At 45.9% G+C, this 19,484-nt stretch overlaps 1 pseudogene; it reads left to right on the plus strand.

Annotated features, from left to right (window-relative positions):
• Positions 1-2,963: 2,963 nt before the first annotated feature.
• The window catches only part of LOC120017849, a 46,272-nt pseudogene continuing 29,751 nt past the window's right edge, over positions 2,964-19,484 (plus strand).

The following is a 19,484-nucleotide window of genomic DNA, read 5'->3' on the forward strand; positions in this document are numbered from 1 at the left end:
AGGGCGCAACTCTTCTCACGGTCTGATGGTACTGGGGAGACCGTGGCCAGATACAACTTAAGTTTAAGGAGGAAACCCTGGCAGCCGGCAGTATCTCCGTTGTATCCAATGGGTAGGGGTAAATGGATTTTGTTCGGTTCAGGAGGGAAAAAAGTGTTCAAGGAATACCCTGGTTGTGGGAGTGGAGGCGCTGGAGAAACTCCCTGTCTCTCCCAGCGGTCCATTTTCTGGACAATGCGATCCATGACTGCGCTCAAACATTCAATCTCCTCCTTTTGTTCCCGGACGCGTTCCTCCACCTCCATGAGCGTAGTGTCCTCTCCTGCTGACTTCATATTGGGTCAGAGATTCTGTCAGAGTCGTTTGTATAGGTGGCAGGGAAGTCAGGCGCAGGAGAGTCAAACGTAGTGTAAAATGGAGTCTTTTAATGAAAGTCCAAATACATGCTCCATAACACTAAATAAGAAACGAACAAAACAAATATGGGTACGAAGACCCGTCGCGCACCTATACACATAAAAACAATACTAACAAGAAACAATCTCTGACAAAGACATGAGGGGAAACAGAGGGTTAAATACACAAGAGGATAATGGATGGGATTGAAAACAGGTGTGTGGGAAGACAAGACAAAACCAATGGAAAATGAAAAATGGATCGATGATGGCTAGAAGACCGGTGACGTCGACCGCCGAACACCGCCCGAACAAGGAGAGGCAACGACTTCGGCAGAAGTCGTGACACAAAGGCTAGCTTTTTCAAGCAAAATTCGCCTCCTGTAGCACAAACTCCCAAAAGTTCTGGGACACTGTAAAGTCCATGGAGAATAAGAGCACCTCCTCCCAGCTGCTAGGAAACACTGTACCCACCGATAAATCCACGATAATTGAGAATTTCAATAAGCATTTTTCTACGGCTGGCCACTGCTCTTAAATGCAAGTAAAACTAAATGCATGCTCTTCAACCGATCGCTGCACGCACCTGCCCGCCCATCCAGCATTACTACTCTGGACGGTTCTGACTTAGAATATGTGGACAGCTACAAATACCTAGGTGTCTCGTTAGACTGTAAACTCTCCTTCCAGACTCACATTAAGCATCTCCAATCCAAAATTAAATCTAGAATCGGCTTCCTATTCCGCAAAACAAAGCATCCTTCACTCATGCTGCCAAACATACCCTCGTAAAACTGACTATCCTACCGATCCTTGACTTCGGCAATGTCATTTACAAAATAGCCTCCAACACTCAGCAAATTGGATGCAGTCTATCACAGTGCCATCCGTTTTGTCACCAAAGCCCCATATATTACCCACCACTCGTTGGCTGGCCCTCGCTTCATATTCGTCGCCAAACCCACTGGCTCCAGGTCATCTATAAGTCTTTGCTAGGTAAAGCCCCGCCTTACCTCAGCTCACTGGTCACCATAGCAGCACCCACGCATAGCACTCGCTCCAGCAGGTATATTTCACTGGTCATCGCCAAAGCCTATTCCTACTTTGGCCGCCTTTCCTCCAGTTCTCTGCTGCCAATGACTGGAACGAATTGCAAAAATCACTAAAGCTGGAGACTCATATCTCCCTCACTAACCTTATTAAGCATCAGCTGCCAGAGCAGCTCACAGATCACTGCAGCTGTACATAGCCCATCTGTAAATAGCCCATCCAACTACCTCATCCCCATTTTGTGATTTATTTATTTTTGCTCCTTTGCACCCCAGTATCTCTACTTGCACATTCATCTTCTGCACATCTATCACTCCAGTGTTTAATTGCTAAATTGTAATTACTTCGCCACTACGGCCTATTTATTGGCTTACCTCCCTAATCTTACTTCATTTGCAGACACTGTACATAGATTTTTTTCTATTGTGTTATTGACTGTACGTTTGTTTTTTCCATGTGTTGTTTTTGTCGCACTGCTTTGCTTTATCTTGGCCAGGTCGCAGTTGTAAATGAGAACTTGTTCTCAACTGGCCTACCTGGTTAAATAAAGGTGAAATACATTTATTTAACCAGGAAAAATAGGAAAAATAGGAAATAGAACTAGAGAAACAGGAAGGCAGGAAAGAACGCTGGTAAGCCCTGACAAGACAAGACGAACTGGCAACAGACAATCAGAGAACACAGGTATAAATACACAGGGGATAATGGGAAGATGGGTGATACCTGGAGGGGGTGGAGAAAAGCACAAAGACAGGTGAAGCAGATCAGGGTTTGACAGGTAGGATTCATATAGGTAGAGTGTTTGGGGTGGAGAGAGGGTGTGTGTGTGGGGGGGGGGGGGGTGGAGATGTGTGTGTGTGTGTGTGTGTGTGTGTGTGTGTGTGTGTGTGTGTGTGTGTGTGTGTGTGTGTGTGTGTGTGTGTGTGTGTGTGTGTGTGTGTGTGTGTGTGTGTGTGTGTGTGAGATAGATAGACAGTGGCATAAGGTAACCCTGGCATAGCCTGGCTTCAGCCCACTACCACCCTGCAACAGTATGGCAGCCACATCTGTTCAGTCTGCTGCTGTTCCTCTCTACCTGAGCAGTCTGAAGCTCTGTTGAAAGAAGTCACGTTCATGACAAAGATGAGGCATTTCCATCCAATGTCCAACACAGCGGGCTTACAAACTGGAAAATGGACATTTGCACTCAACATTTACACAGAGGACAAGCTGAAGTCTTCGCTAACTATGTACTTTCTGAAACACTTTCATCTACAACACTAAATCCTCAAGCCATTTCAGTCAAGGTGTTGACAGAGAGAAAGAGAGCTGACATGACACAAGCTTCCAAATCGAACTCGGCGGTGCTGCAAAGTGCTTTAGCAATGCTGGATGGGAGGAGGGGGGGGGGGGCAGCTGTGCACTGAGCTGAGGATAGTCAGGTAGTCAGGGGTGGGGGGCTAGTGAGGGGGGTGGGAAAGGAGGAGGGAAGATGGGGGTGATGGGTGCGGTGAGCGTGTAGGACCTGATGAGTGGGAGATGGGGCGAGGGGATGTAGACTGTAGTTGGGCTGACTGCACTGTGCTGACGGTAAGGGGTTTCCAGAAGCAGAAGCTGCAGGCTCAGCGCTCCGTTCCATTGGTTAGACAGGGACAGAGGAACACTTTTCCCCCCTTGTGGGAACAACCTCACCTGGCTGCACCTGTTCTGCAGAGTCAGGGGGCTTTGGGAGGAAGGGGTGAGGGGGATTAGAGGTGTATTTGTCCCATCACATCTGGAAAACATACACTTGTTGGGCTGAGTCTGTGGGCATTATAGCTTGCTCACTGTCATAGCATTTTTTGGGTCACAAATAACAGTGTAGTATAAATGTTCATAATCAATCTTCCTCCCTTTCTCTTCCCCCTAACCCTCTCCCCCAACCATTCCCGCCAAGATCACGCGGAACTTTGTCAAGAAGCTGGTGAGCACGTTTGCCGTGGGGTTGGAGAAAGTCTCCAACGTGTTCACCACATTCTCCAGCGCGGCATCAGAGTCGCTCGCCCACCGAGCCCAGGCCACCGCTCAGGACCCTGTCTTCCAGAAGATGAAGGGACATTTCACCACAGGCACGATCCGTTCTACACTGCTACATCTTATTTGTCTGTTCTGCTGTTTTCATTGTTTATTTATGTACTCTTTTTTGGAGAAATAGATCTCACTTTTGGAATCTAACCAACAGTGTTGGGCCATAGGATTCCAGGGGTGAATCTCAAATCACACTCATTTCCTTATGTAGTGCGTTACTTTAGAACAGAGTTCTTTAGAACCAAGATGCCAGACATAACCAAGCTGCCAGACATAGACAGACATAAACAAGCTGCCAGACATAACCAAGCTCCCAGACCTAGACAGACATAACCAAGCTGCCTGTCATAAACAAGCTGCCAGACATAAAAAAGCTACCAGACATAACCAAGCTATCAGACCTAGAAAGACACAACCAAGATGCCAGACATAACCAAGCTGCCAATCCTAGCCAGACGTAACCTAGCTGTCAGACATAACCAAGCTGTCAGGCATAACCTAGCTGCCAGACATAGCCTAGCTGCCAGACGTAGCCAAGCTGCCAGACATAGCCAAACTGCCAGATGTAACCTAGCTGCCAGACGTAGCCTAGCTGCCAGACATAGCCATGCTGCCAGACATAGCATAGCTGCCAGAAGTAGCCATTCTGCCAGACATAACCAATCTGTCAGACATAACCTAGCTGCCAGACATAACCTAACTGTAGAAGTAGCCAAGCTGCCAGACATAGCCTAGCTACAAGACATAGCCATGCTGCCAGACATAACATAGCTGCCAGAAGTAGCCATGCTGCCAGACATAACCAAGCTGCTAGACATAACCAAGCTGCCAGACATAGCCAATCTGTCAGAAATAACCTAGCTGCCAGACATAACCTAACTGTAGAATTAGCCAAGCTGCCAGACATAACCTAGCTACCAGACATAACCTAGCTACCAGACGTAACCTAGCTGCCAGACATAACCTAGCTGCCAGACATAACCTAGCTGTAGAAGTAGCCAAGCTGCCAGACCTAGCCTAGCTACCAGACCTAGCCTAGCTACCAGACATAGCCAAGCTGCCAGACATAACATAGCTGCCAGAAGTAGCCATGCTGCCAGACATAACCAAGCTGCTAGACATAACCTAGCTACCAGACGTAACCTAGCTGTCAGACATAACCTAGCTACCAGACGTAACCTAGCTGCCAGACATAACCTAGCTGCCAGACATAACCTAGCTGTAGAAGTAGCCAAGCTGCCAGACCTAGCCTAGCTACCAGACCTAGCCTAGCTACCAGACATAGCCAAGCTGCCAGACATAACATAGCTGCCAGAAGTAGCCATGCTGCCAGACATAACCAAGCTGCTAGACATAACCTAGCTACCAGACGTAACCTAGCTGTCAGACATAACCTAGCTGCCAGACATAACCAAGCTGCCAGACATAACCAAGCTGCCAGACGTAGCCAAGCTGCCAGACATAGCCAAACTGCCAGATGTAACCTAGCTGCCAGACGTAGCCTAGCTGCCAGACGTAGCCAAGCTGCCAGACGTAACCAAGCTGCCAGACCTAGCCAGACAGAACCAAGCTGCCAGACATAAGCAAGCTGCCAGTCCCAGCCAGACGTAGCCAAGCTGCCAGACGTAGCCAAGCTGCCAGACGTAGCCAAGCTGCCAGACGTAGCCAAACTGCCAGATGTAACCTAGTTGCCAGACATAGCCAATCTGCCAGACATAACCTAGCTGCCAGACATAACCTAGCTGTAGAAGTAGCCAAGCTGCCAGACATAGCCAAGCTGCCAGACATAACATAGCTGCCAGAAGTAGCCATGCTGCTAGACATAACCTAGCTGCCAGACATAACCTAGCTGCCAGAAGTAGCCAAGCTTCCAGACATAACTTAGCTGCCAGAAGTATCCTAGCTCTGCATTACCAGGCAGAAACAGAACAGAACAGGGATGTTCCGGAACGTAATTGGGGCTTCTGAACCAGATGATTTGATTTAATGGAGGGCTGTGTGTGTGTGTGTGTGTGTGTGTGTCTGTGTGTCTGTGTGTGTGTGTCTGTGTGTCTGTGTGCGCGTCCGTGTCCACAAGCGCGCGTCCGTGTGCCAGTGTGTGCTGGGCTGGTTTGGGGTGTTGATTTCACAGGCGTTACACAGCTCTGCTAATCCAACCCGTTAACTCTCCCTAAAGGCCTGTTTAGCAGTCATTTGGGTACATACAGCATGGGGAGAAAAACATAACAGTGCTTGCTGGTACTGGAGCTGCAAAGAGAATTGAGTTTGAACTGATGTTTAATAAAACAGTAAGAGCAACTGTTGAACATCTGCAGACATTTCAAATCAAATTTTGTTTGTCACATGTTCCGAATACAACAGGTGTAGTAGACCTTACAGTGAATGCTTACTTACAAGCCCTTAACCAACAATGCAAAAAATATCTAAAAAAAATAAGAAATAAAAGTAACAAATAACTAAAGAGCTGCAGTAAAATAACAATAGCAAGGCTATATACAGGGGGTACCGGTACAGAGTCAATGTGCGGGGGGCACCGGTTAGTCGAGATAATTGAAGTAATATGTACATGCAGGTAGAGTTATTAAAGTGACTATGCATAGATAATAACAGAGAGTAGCAGCAATGTAAAGTGGGGGGGGGGGGGGCAATGCAAATAGTCTGGGTAGCCATTTAATATAGATGTTCAGGGGTCTTATGGCTTGGGGGTAGAAGCTGTTTAGAAGCCTCTTGGTCCTAGACTTGGCGCTCCGGTACCTCTTGCCGTGCGGTTGCTGGAGTCTTTGACAATTTTTAGGACCTTCCTCTGACACCGCCTGGTATAGAGGTCTGGATGGCAGGAAGCTTGGCCCCGCTGATGTACTGGGCCGTACACACTACCCTCTGTATTGCCTTGCGGTCGGAGGCCGAGCAGTTGCCATACCAGGCAGCGACGCAACCTGTCAGGATACTCTCGATGGTGCAGCTGTAGAACCTTTTGCATGATCCTTTTGCATGATCTGAGGATCCATGCCAAGTCTTTTCAGTCTCTTGAGGGGGAATAGGTTTTGTCGTGCCCTCTTCACGACTGTATTGGTGTGCTTCAACCATGTTAGTTTGTTGGTGATGTGGACTCCAAGGAACTTGAAGCTCTCAACCTGCTACACTACAGCCCCGTCGATGAGAATGGGGGCGTGCTCGGGCCCACAATAATCTCCTTTGTCTTGGTCACGTTGAGGGAGAGGTTGTTGTCCTTGCACCACACGGTCAGGTCTCTGACCTCCTCCCTATAGGCTGTGTCGTTGTTGTCGGTCATCAGGCCTACCGCTGTTGTGTCATCGGCAGACTTAATAATGATGTTGGAGTTGTGCCTGGCCGTGCAGTCATGAGTGAACAGGGAGTACAGGAGGGGACTGAGCACACACCCCTGAGGGGCACCTTTGTTGAGGATCAGCGTGGCGGATGGGTTGTTACCTACCCTTACCACCTGGGGGCGGCCCACAGGATGTCTAGGATCCAGTTGCAGAGGGAGGTGTTTAGTCCCAGGGTCCTAAGCTTAGTGATGAGCTTTGAGGGCACTATGGTGTTGAACGCCTAGCTGTAGTCAATGAATTGCATTCTCAAGTAGTTGTTCCTTTTGTTGAGGTGAGAAAGGGCAGTGTGGAGTGCAATAGAGATTGCATCATCTGTGGATCTGTTGGGGCGGTATGTGTTTGACCTCAGCCACTGGTGTAACTAAATTATCACCACATACTGCTTTCAAAACAATACCTCGGGAACAGTTATACGGAAGTTAAATTGAATCATGAAGCAATCCGTTTATCTCTGGTATGGATGTTTGTGCATGTTAGTCAGCCACCCATGACACCGTCACCCTTCACTTCTCACTATGTATTTCTGTTCTACTCAGGAATGCGACAGACAGGTGCAGGCTGGCCCCTGTAGAGACATTTCTAAAAACGAATTGTTCTTTTTTGGAGAGGGTACATTTCCCTCCTCATTATATAACCACCAGGTTGAACCACAGTTCAGTTCCCTGGCCACTGGTTTTTTCTAGGAATGTCTGCTTCACCCTCTAACTTCCTCCCTGTGTCCACATAACAACTCTCCTCCTCTGTTTCTCCTCTCAACTTTGTACGACTGAGTACACACACAGAGCTACCCATTCCCCCATTCCCTGTCCACCTACAGACAGAGCTGCCCATTCCCCCATTCCCTGTCCACCTACACACACAGAGCTGCACATTCCCTGTCCACCTACACACAGAGCTGCCGATTCCCTGTCCACCTACACACACAGAGCTGCCCATTTCCTGTCCACCTACACACAGAGCTGCCTATTCCCTGTCCACCTACACACCGAGCTGCCTATTCCCTGTCCACCTACACACACAGAGCTGCCCATTCCCTGTCCACCTACACACAAAGCTGCCCATTCCCCCATTCCCTGTCCACCTACACACAGAGATGCCCATTCCCCCATTCCCTGTCCACCTACACACACAGAGCTCCCCATTCCCTGTCCACCTACACACAGAGATGCCTATTCCCCCATTCCCTGCCCACCTACACACACAGAGCTCCCCATTCCCTGTCCACCTACATACACAGAGCTGCCTATTCCCTGTCCACCTACACACACATATTCTCCCCATTCCCTGTCCACCTACAAACACAGAGCTCCCCATTCCCTGTCCACCTACACACACAGAGCTCCCCATTCCCTGTCCACCTACACACACTGGCACTCTTCTCATTTGTCTTGTCTCTCCTCACTCAGTTCCCCCTCTTTTCCACCTCTGTTTTCCCCTCCACCAGACTGGAGAGAGGCTAGCTGAGCTAATGTGTCTGACTACAGTACTGTATGATGACTGGGCAGGGAGAGGGAGAGAGGTCCAGAGAATAGAGCGTATGAGAGTAAAATATGAAAGAGGGAAAACAAATTGAGTAATGGAGAGAGAGAAAAGGAGGAACAAGAGAGCCTGTGAGAGAATAAGCAAGACAGAGAGAACAAAGGGAAACAGAATTAGAGGCAGAGCAAGAGTGAAGCATGAGAGACACAGAGGGAGCGTGTAGCGTGTTACCAGCTGTGTGGGTACTGGGTGCCAGCTGTGTTGGCTCGGCCAGTCGTCACTGGAGCTCCGGCTCACAGGGTGCCCACCTGCCGACCGGCCGTCGCTCCCCAGCTGTGTCCACGGCAACCAAGCGCCGCAGAGAAATCCAAAAAGCCCTCAGAGCAGAACAAACAGGGTTTACAGCCCAGCACTTCTGCTGCTGCCGAGCAGCCAACCTCACCGCCACCGCCTTGCCCTGTTACACGATCCCTCGTTCACTTTCCCTGGGTTTGTGGGCCGGAAAATCTGTTTATGTGCGCACACATAACATTTGTCAGAGGGGACAGGGAGGAGAGGGGGGAGGCATTCAAATCCAATTATGGGGAATGCTCTTTGCATGAGTTACTGTTTAAGACATTGATCCCACTCCAGATCTCTCTGCTTGTCAAAAGAACCCTGGAAAAAATATATTTTATACTTCACTGTTCACAGCAAGATCACCTGTCTTTGTCAGTCTTTCAGAAACTACAGTATTTTGGCAACATGGTATCATGTGAACACTCTTTTGGGGGTTTTTCAAACAATTTTCACACAAGCTGAAACAAATATTATTTTGTCTGAAGGGTTGTGCATCACAAATCAAATGTTATTTGTCACATGCGCCGAATACAACTTACCATGAAATGCTTACTTACAAGCCCTTAACCAACAATGCAGTTCAAGAAAAATATTTAATAAAATATTTACTAAATAAACTAAATTTAAACAAATCAGATCAATCAAAAAGTAACACAATAAATGTACATAACAATAACAAGGCTATATACAGGGGGGGGTCAATGTAAACAGTCCGGGTGTCACGTTCGTCATACGAAGGAGACCAAAGCGCAGCGTGATGTGAATACATCTTCTTTAATGAAACGAAGAACACTTAACAAACTAATACAAAACAACAAAGACCCCAAGTATAACGATGGCAGACATGCAACATCTCATAGACAATCACCCACAAACCAAACTGGAAAATGGCAACCCAAATAGGATCCCCAATCAGAGACAACGATAAACAGCTGCCTCTGATTGGTTACCAATCTAGGCCACCATAGACCTACATAATGCCTAGACTACACACACACACCTAGACATACCCAAAACCCTAGACAAGACAAAACACACATACCACCCTCGTCACACCCTGACCTAACCAAAATAACAAAGAAAACAAAGATAACTAAGGTCAGGGCGTGACACCGGGTGGCCATTTGATTAGAATCTTGTAGCTTGGGGGTAGAAGCCATGCGTAGCAGAGAGAACAGTGTATGACTTGGGTGACTGGAGTCTTTGACAATTATTTGAGCCTTCGTCTGACACCGCCTAGCAGAGGTGTGGACTTGAGTCACATGACTTGGACTCGAGTCAGACTCCGGCTCGACTTTGACTTTAACACCAATGACTCTTGACTTAACTTGGACTTGAGCCTTTTGACCCGAACTGACTTGAAACCCTCCCCAAACCCAAATATGAAAAATTATGCTTTAAAAAAAAGTGTTTAGTGCATCAACTCTTCATTTAACGGATTACAGTTTGAATCGGACAGCAGCCAATCAAATTATACCAGTGGAGAAAAAGTTGTGCGTGGCAGTGCAGAGGAACGTCGGCGGGTTAATTCAGATGGAGCCCTTGGAAAGATGATACCCCAAATTATTATTTTCGGATATAAAGACTATGATGTAGTCAACAAAAAACAGATTGCAACTTACAAAATATGCGGGAAGAAAATTACAGCAACAATTTCCAACTTTGTTCGACATTTGAAGCTGCACAAAGAACAGTAAGTCGTGGCTAATATAGCCGACAACTATATATAATTTTGCTAGTGTAGCATGTAGGCTAACGTAACGTTAAATCAATGAGCCTCCACACAGTCAGTCAGTGTGGGAATGTGATCATTGCACCCAAGATTGAGCTACAACTGGCTAGGCAGTTGGTAGCCTAAATCCTGCCTGATGTTACTACTGTTCCCTAAACCACTGACATATGTTAGTCTACTGTAACCACACACAGAGAGAGTGTGTGCGTGTGTGTGTGTGTTTCTGTGTTAAGGTTGGGCGGTTGTGTACAAGCCCACATTGACCGATTGCGCCCCATAGCGATCCTCGATAGTTGATCGATATGGGGGGGGGGGAGGGGGTTGCGGCTGCTGTGCTACTGCCGCTGCTCAATTAACCACAACAGTCTCCAATCTCACAGTTCATGGAGACTTATGTAGGGCAGTAGAGCATGAATCATCCACAGCAGAAAGCTATCAACAATGCAATACTGTCTGACCTAGTTATCGATTGCAACTTGCCTCTGTCTATTGTGGAAAACAAGAGTTTTGGTCACTTTCTGTCAGTGGTTGACAGTAAGTACAGCCCAGTGTGTAAGTACAGCCCAGTGTGTAAGTACAGCCCAGTGTGTAAGTACAGCCCAGTGTGTAAGTACAGCTGTACTGACACGGGTTGCGGCTGCTGTGCTACTGCCGCTGCTCAATTAACCACAACAGTCTCCAATCTCACAGTTCATGGAGACTTATGTAGGGCAGTAGAGCATGAATCATCCACAGCAGAAAGCTATCAACAATGCAATACTGTCTGACCTAGTTATCGATTGCAACTTGCCTCTGTCTATTGTGGAAAACAAGAGTTTTGGTCACTTTCTGTCAGTGGTTGACAGTAAGTACAGCCCAGTGTGTAAGTACAGCCCAGTGTGTAAGTACAGCCCAGTGTGTAAGTACAGCCCAGTGTGTAAGTACAGCCCAGTGTGTAAGTACAGCCCAGTGTGTAAGTACAGCCCAGTGTGTCAGTACAGCCCAGTGTGTAAGTACAGCCCAGTGTGTCAGTACAGCCCAGTGTGTCAGTACAGCCCAGTGTGTCAGTACAGCCCAGTGTGTCAGTACAGCCCAGTGTGTCAGTACAGCCCAGTGTGTAAGTACAGCCCAGTGTGTCAGTACAGCCCAGTGTGTCAGTACAGCCCAGTGTGTCAGTACAGCCCAGTGTGTCAGTACAGCCCAGTGTGTCAGTACAGCCCAGTGTGTCAGTACAGCCCAGTGTGTCAGTACAGCCCAGTGTGTCAGTACAGCCCAGTGTGTCAGTACAGCCCAGTGTGTAAGTACAGCCCAGTGTGTAAGTACAGCCCAGTGTGTCACAGAACATTGACATCAAAAGTAGAGAACCTCGCTACAGAGAGACGTTCAAAACTGAAAAAACTCAAAACTCAGTTGAGCAACACTGACCATGTTTCAGTCACAGTGGACATTTGGTCCGACCGAAAGATGAGGGGGTTCCTTGGTGTCACTGTGCACTGTATGGAGAAAGATGGAGAGAGGATACAGCTCAAGTCCAATCTCTTGGCCTGTGACCGCTTCAAAGGCCCACACAAGGCCAAAAGAATCTGTGAGCAATTTGAGGCCATATGTGACGAGTACAGCATTAAAGATAAATTGGACTATATCATTAGTGACAATGCTGCCAACATGAGAAAAACATCCACGGTGTGCTTCCCCATTGAACAAGAAGATGAAGTACATGACGAAGATCACCTTGATGACCCAGAGCTCTGGAATGACCTAACCCTGGAAGACCAGCAAACAGTAGATGCTGCTATTGCAAAAAAGCAGCGCTTGCAGTGTTTTGCCCACACTCTCCAGCTGGTGGTGGGAGATGGCTTGAAGGAAACAAAAGTGATGACTCCTTCTCTTTCAAAGTTATCAAAAATCAGCTCCCTGCTGCATACAAGCAGAACATTCAAAGACGTGTTTGAGGCTGAATTCGGGGAAAGAGGCATCCCTGCTGCTGTCAACACAACATGGAACTCAACACTGAGACAAGTGAAGGCAGTTATCCAATGTGACCATCTAAAGCTCTGTCATGTTCCAGAAAAGGCTGGGCACAAGGAGTTGCTGTTCACAGTATGGTAGTTGAATAAGTTGAAGGAGTTGGTGGACATTCTGAAGCCATTTGGAGAAGCAACAGATATGACACAGGGGGAGAAGATAGTCACAATCAGTTCTGTTGTTCCCTCTGTCCTGTCAGAAGTCTCCAGGCATCCCTGAACAAAATATTTATTGGAATCTTCATCAATGTGAAAATGGCCAGGACACAAGATGGAATCACTGCCCACTTTTCAGATCCAGTCTACCTCAAAGCAGCTGCCTTGGATCTGGATGTTCCTCTGATGTGGGCGGAGCACCATGTACTGGTCAAGGAGGAGGTGGCACAAAGAGTGAAAGGTAAATATTATTGAGTTTAAAGTAACTTTTTCTCATAATTTAATCAAATTGACTGCAACAATAATACTTTATCAGTTTAACCCACTGCATCACCAATACTCTAATACCGGCCTTTTTGTTTCTGCTATGCTTTTACATGTTTGCCAGAACTGATTCTGCAAGATGCTGCAGGGACTGAGCAAGCAGTGCCTCTTGTTGATGAGGAAGAGAGAGAGGACCATAGTCTTGGACAAGAAGAAGGGCTGTTTGCAGCATACTGTAAGAGGCAGAAGAAAGCTGTTGGGACCACTCCAGAACTACAGTTAAGTCACTACCTTGACATATGCGAAGGACAGAATGCCCTCTTGTTCTGGGCGATGAACATGAAGGCTCTTCCTTCACTGTCCCGAGTGGCCATCAGGGTCTTGGCAGTGCTTGCCTCCAGTGCTCCGGTGGAGCGTGTCTTTAGCCATGGTGGCATCACACTGCGGCCTCATCGTGCACAAATGACTGACAGAATTTTATCAAATTTGGTCTTTTGCAAATGCAATGCATCATAGGGCCCTGAGATAAGAGAAATGTTTTAACTGTTTATGCATCACGCACGCACGCACGCACGCACGCACGCACGCACGCACGCACGCACGCACGCACGCACGCACGCACACACACACACACACACACACACACACACACACACGTAGTCTCCATGTTCAGGTTTTATCTCCCATCTTTGGGATCTGTATTGTTTTCTCAGACATTCAGGCCGCTGTTCAAATTGTAGGCCTACTTGAAGTTCAGTAGCAGTTGTTTTGATGTACCTTTTAATAAATGATTGTAACTTCATGGCAGGATTGTTTTAGGTGTCTAGAGTATATCTGGAGAGGGAGAGAGAGAGAGCACTACAATATTTTGTTTTTGTTGTCATATTGATGTGTCTTTCTCATGGCTACCCATGTAAAGTTTATTTGGAAAGTACTAAATATATATATTTTTTAAAAGCATTCATGATTTGTGTAAATGTAATATACTAACTCCACTGTAACCACTGTGGTTCTCTGGACATGATGAAGGGGGTCAGGGGTGGAGTTCCAGGCCTCCTAGTGTTCCAGTCTCAGGTCAGGGAGCAGGTATCTGAGGCTGTGTGAAGAGACTAGGGATTAGCGAGCAGGGAGCTTGTTGTTCACAGCAGCATGAGATGACTGATCAGCAGTCAGATAAAAAGGGAGCTAAAATAGCCCCCCTCCTCCTTACTTTTGCTGGGACGCAGTTTCCACTATATGGCCACGCTGCAATGTCAAGATGTGTTCTATTTTCAACTCTCCTCTTCTTCCTATTTACTCTGTTTACGTACCTTTTGATATCACAAAATAATTGAGACAGTAATGAAAATGATCTTGTAAAATAAAGACAGTTGCAGTTCATGTGTTCTATTTGTAGGTTATTTATACTTTTATGCCGCTGAATCATTGGCAATTCAACAAGACTACCCTATTTCAAATTCACCATCTCCCCTAGGCTAGCAAAGCGCAGGCAGTTAAAAAAGGAACATTGGAATTAAAGGTTTATTTCAAGCGTTATACTTCCCTTAGACAGTGGGAAATGGCAAGGCCTTTCCTTCTCTGATACACTTTCATGGTTTCATTACAACAAGCAGAGAACAGCAGCCACATGATACTGGAGCAGGTTTCTGCACGCTTGATAAAGATGTCCTGGGGCCTTCACCGTGGCTCCCTTTCTGCTTGCACCTTTTGTTATACAATTCCCTCCCAAGAATTTGCACAATGTCAGTTGTGACTTGAATATGGAGTTGAATCCCTTTTCTTGTGAGAGGGACTTGTGATTGTATCAGTAGACTAGCTCCATGGGGGATTGGGTGGAAAATGTACAGCACTTTTGTTGATATGATGACGAAGAGCTTATTTCTGCCTCTTATTCATTGGTTCTTTTCAGTCTCAGCTTTGCTCTCTTTGGTCATTTCTAACATTCATGGAAACAAAACCATTTAGTTTTCTGTATGAACCTTAATAGACTAAACCAGGTATTCCCAAACTGGGGTACACGTACCACCAGTTTTTTTAAACAGTCCATTTATATTTTCCAACGGGGCTATACATTTGGGTGAGGTTTTTTTCTCGCCTGAGTAGCCTCGTTTCACTGCCAAAAATAAAATTAAACCATTTAGTGTTCAGTGAAATAACAACACAATGTCAAATACAGGTAGCCTAGTCAAATCATTCACATCCAATCACATCAACCGTTACTCTCTTGTGGGAATTCCACTAACGGTTCGTATGTAGCCAAACGTAGCTGCTGCTCATGTTGGTATCTGTACTGATGGCACAAAAGCCATGACAGGGAGACATAATGGAGTGGTACCGCGCGTGCAAGCAGTTTCTCCCGTCGCCACTTGGGTACACTGCGGCATCCACCGACCTGAAAGACGTTTTGGCCACTACAGGGAAAATGGTTAACTTTGTTAAAGCAAGGCCCCTGAACTCTCGTGTATTTTCTGCATTATGCAATGATATAGGCAGCGACAATGTAACGCTTTTACAACATACAGAAGTGCGCTGGTTATCAAGAGGCAAGGTATTGACACGTTTAAAAAAAAAAGTTTTCTCTACTGACCATAATTTTCACTTGTCTGACCGCTTGCATGATGACGAGTTTCTCACACGACTGGCCTATCTGGGTGATGTTTTTTCTCTCCTGAATGATCTGAATCTAGGATTACAGGGACTATGATTAAGAAGTTGGAGCTCTTCTCTGTCTGCATTAACAAGGACAACACACAGGTCTTTCCATCATTGTATGATTTTTTGTGTGCAAACTCAAGCTTACGGACAATGTCAAATGTGATATAGCGAAGCACTTGAGTGAGTTGGGTGCGCAATTACGCAGGTACTTTCCCAAAATGGATGACACAAACAATTGGATTCGTTATCCCTTTCATGCCCTGCCTCCAGTCCACTTATCGATATCTGAACAAGAGAGCCTCATCGAAATTGCAACAAGCGGTTCTGTGAAATTTGAATTTAATCAGAAGCCACTGCCAGATTTCTGAACAGAGAATCCTGCCTTGGAAAATTGCGCTGTTAAGACACTGATGCCCTTTGCAACCACGTACCTATGTGAGAGTGGATTCTCAGCCCTCACTAGCATGAAAACTAAATACAGGCACAGACTGTGTGTGGAAAATGATTTAAGGCAGACTCTCTCCAATACAACCCAACATTGGAGAGTTATGTGCATCCTTTCAAGCACACCCTTCTCATTAACCTGTGATGAGTTATTCACAATTTTTGATGAACAAATAAGGTTTTATATGTAAGATGGTTAAATAAGAGCAAAATTATTCATTATTATTTATTATGTTTTTATTTGTGCCCTGGTCCTATAAGAGCTCTTTGTCACTTCCCACGAGCCGGGTGTGACAAAAAACTCACACTCATTCTTATGTTTAATAAATGTATCTTATGTGGCAGGTTTACAATGATGGCAAAAAACAACATTTGAGAGTGTGCTGACTCTGGTGCTAGAGGGGGTACGCAGCTGGAGGTTGAATGTTTGAAGGGGTACGGGACTATAAAAAATGTGTGAACCACTGGACTAAACCATTTAGTTTTCTGTATGAACTTTAAAAGACTAAATAATGTCGTTTTCTCTATGAACCATAATAGACTAAACCATTTGAACCCAAACTTAGAATTGTATGTTTGTCAGTGTAGGCTTTGGTGTTGGCTTCCTTCTACCTCCACTAACTCCAGTCTCATCCTTCTAACATGTTGTCTACCTCCACTACGTCCACTACCTTCATCCTCATCCTTCTAACATGTTGTCAACCTCCACTACCTCCAGCCTCATCCTTCTAACATGTTGTCAACCTCCACTACCTCCAGCCTCATCCGTCTAACATGTTGTCAACCTCCACTACCTCCAGCCTCATCCGTCTAACATGTTGTCAACCTCCACTACCTCCAGCCTCATCCGTCTAACATGTTGTCAACCTCCACTACCTCCAGCCTCATCCGTCTAACATGTTGTCAACCTCCACTACCTCCACTTCTTACACTACATCCAGCCTCATCCTTCTAACATGTTGTCAACCTCCACTACATCCAGCCTCATCCTTCTAACATGTTGTCAACCTCAACTACCTCCAGCCTCATCCGTCTAACATGTTGTCAACCTCCACTACCTCCACTTCTTACACTACATCCAGCCTCATCCTTCTAACATGTTGTCAACCTCCACTACCTCCAGCCTCATCCGTCTAACATGTTGTCAACCTCCACTACCTCCACTTCTTACACTACATCCAGCCTCATCCTTCTAACATGTTGTCAACCTCCACTACCTCCAGCCTCATCCGTCTAACATGTTGTCAACCTCCACTACCTCCACTTCTTACACTACATCCAGCCTCATCCTTCTAACATGTTGTCTGCCTCCACTACCTCCAGCCTCATCCGTCTAACATGTTGTCAACCTCCACTACCTCCACTTCTTACACTACATCCAGCCTCATCCTTCTAACATGTTGTCTGTCTCCACTACCTCCAGCCTCATGTAGGTTATCAACCCCTTTCTCTGTGTCTCTGTCCCCATGCAGACTTTGACTTCAGCGTGCCTGGCTCCATGAAGCTCCACAACCTCATCTCCTAGCTGAAGAAGTGGATCAAGATCCTGGATGCCAAGGCCAAGCAGCTGCCCAAGTTCTTCCTGATCGAGGAGAAGTGTCGCTTCCTCAGCAACTTCTCCGCCCAGACCGCTGAGGTGGAGATCCCTGGGGAATTCCTCATGCCCAAGCCCACACACTACTACATCAAGATCGCCCAGTACTGTACAGCACACTGATACAGTATAGACACACACACACAAACACACAACAAGTCTTGTTATGCACCCATTACCTCCCAGGTAGTAACAGTGTATGAGTGTTTCCTCCAGGTTCATGCCCAGAGTGGAGATTGTCCAGAAACACAACTCAGCAACACTGCGTCTCTACATCAGAGGTCTCAACTGGAACATCTATGCCTGACTGACTGATTTCCGCAGGGAGGAGAGGGTCCTACAGCTACTGAGACTGCTCAACCCTTGTCTGGAGAAGAGGAAGGAGACCACCAAGAGACACCTCTTCTTCACTTCTATGACACACACTGGTCTAGATCTCTTTCTCTGTCTCTCTCTAGCCCTCCTCGCTCTCCTCTGTCTAGTCTCTATAGTTCACCAAGAGACACCTCTTCCTCAGTGGGACAGCACACTGCGCTACTGCTTTACGTCTGTCTGACTGTGTCTCCTTGTCCCCTTCCCTCGGTCTTCGACTCTCCTCTTTCATATCTCTCTCTCCATCTGTGTCTGGGCTATCTGTTTTCCTCTTGTCAAGTCAGTCCTTTCACAGGCAGTTTAAAATTTCCTCTCCCTTTATATCTGCGGCTCTCAACCCAGGACTGCATTTCTCAAGGAGAGAGTAGAAATGTCTAAAATGTTTTTCCAAGGGCATGTCAATGCATTCGAAGGCATGCAGTGGATGTTTAAATCTTAGGTCTTTAACTGAGCTGTATATACGGTTTTCTTTAAAGAAAAACAGGGCAAACAAGAAAAGAGAGGAATGAGGGAAATGTGCCGACTTGTGTCAGCGCAGCGAATCAGTCAGTCAGTGAGTGAATAAAATAAGATGCAAGTTTATGACCACAGGAGGCTGGTTGGGAGATGACATCTAAATTGATCTTTCTATGATGGACTCATCAGTGTTGTGGTGAACCACATCCAGGGCAGAGGTCACGGGCATACTCATGGGGGGCTACAATGTTCTGGTCTGACAACATAAAGAAGTGCATTTCCATTTAGCATTAAGAAGACTTATGTCTTTCCTTTCATCTGCTCTGATCTAAAGAGACGGGGTATAGATTAGAAAGATGGGGTATAGATTAGATAGATGGAGTATCGATTAGATAGATGGAATATAGATTTGATAGATGGGGTATAGATTAGATAGATGGAGTATCGATTAGATAGATGGAATATAGATTTGATAGATGGGTATAGAATAGATAGATGTATATAGATTACATAGATGGGGTATAGATTAAATAGATGGGGTATAGAATAGTTAGATGGGGTATAGATTAGATAGATGGGGAATAGAATAGATAGATGTAGATGGGGTATAGATTAGTTAGATGGGGTATAGATTAGTTAGATGGAGTATAGATTAGATAGATGGAATATAGATTTGATAGAGATGGGGTATAGATTAGATAGATGGGGTATAGATTAGTTAGATGGGGTATAGAATAGATAGATGTATATAGATTAGGTAGATGGGGTATAGATTAGGTAGATGGGGTATAGGTTAGATAGATGGAGTATAGATTAGATAGATGGAATATAGATTTGATAGAGATGGGGTATAGATTAGATAGATGGGGTATAGATTAGATAGATGGGGTATAGATTAGATAGATGGGGTATACTTTAGATAGAGATGGGGTATAGATTAGATAGATGGGTATAGATTAGATATATGGGGTATAGATTAGATAGATGGAATATAGATTAGATAGAGATGGGGTATAGATTAGATAGATGGGGTATAGATTAGATATATGGGGTATAGATTACATAGATGGGATATAGATTAGATAGATGGGGTATAGATTAAATAGATGGGGTATAGATTAGATATATGGGGTATAGATTAGATAGATG

Source organism: Salvelinus namaycush, chromosome 22, assembly GCF_016432855.1.
Source record: "Salvelinus namaycush isolate Seneca chromosome 22, SaNama_1.0, whole genome shotgun sequence".
In the NCBI taxonomy this organism is placed as follows: Eukaryota; Metazoa; Chordata; class Actinopteri; order Salmoniformes; family Salmonidae; genus Salvelinus; species Salvelinus namaycush.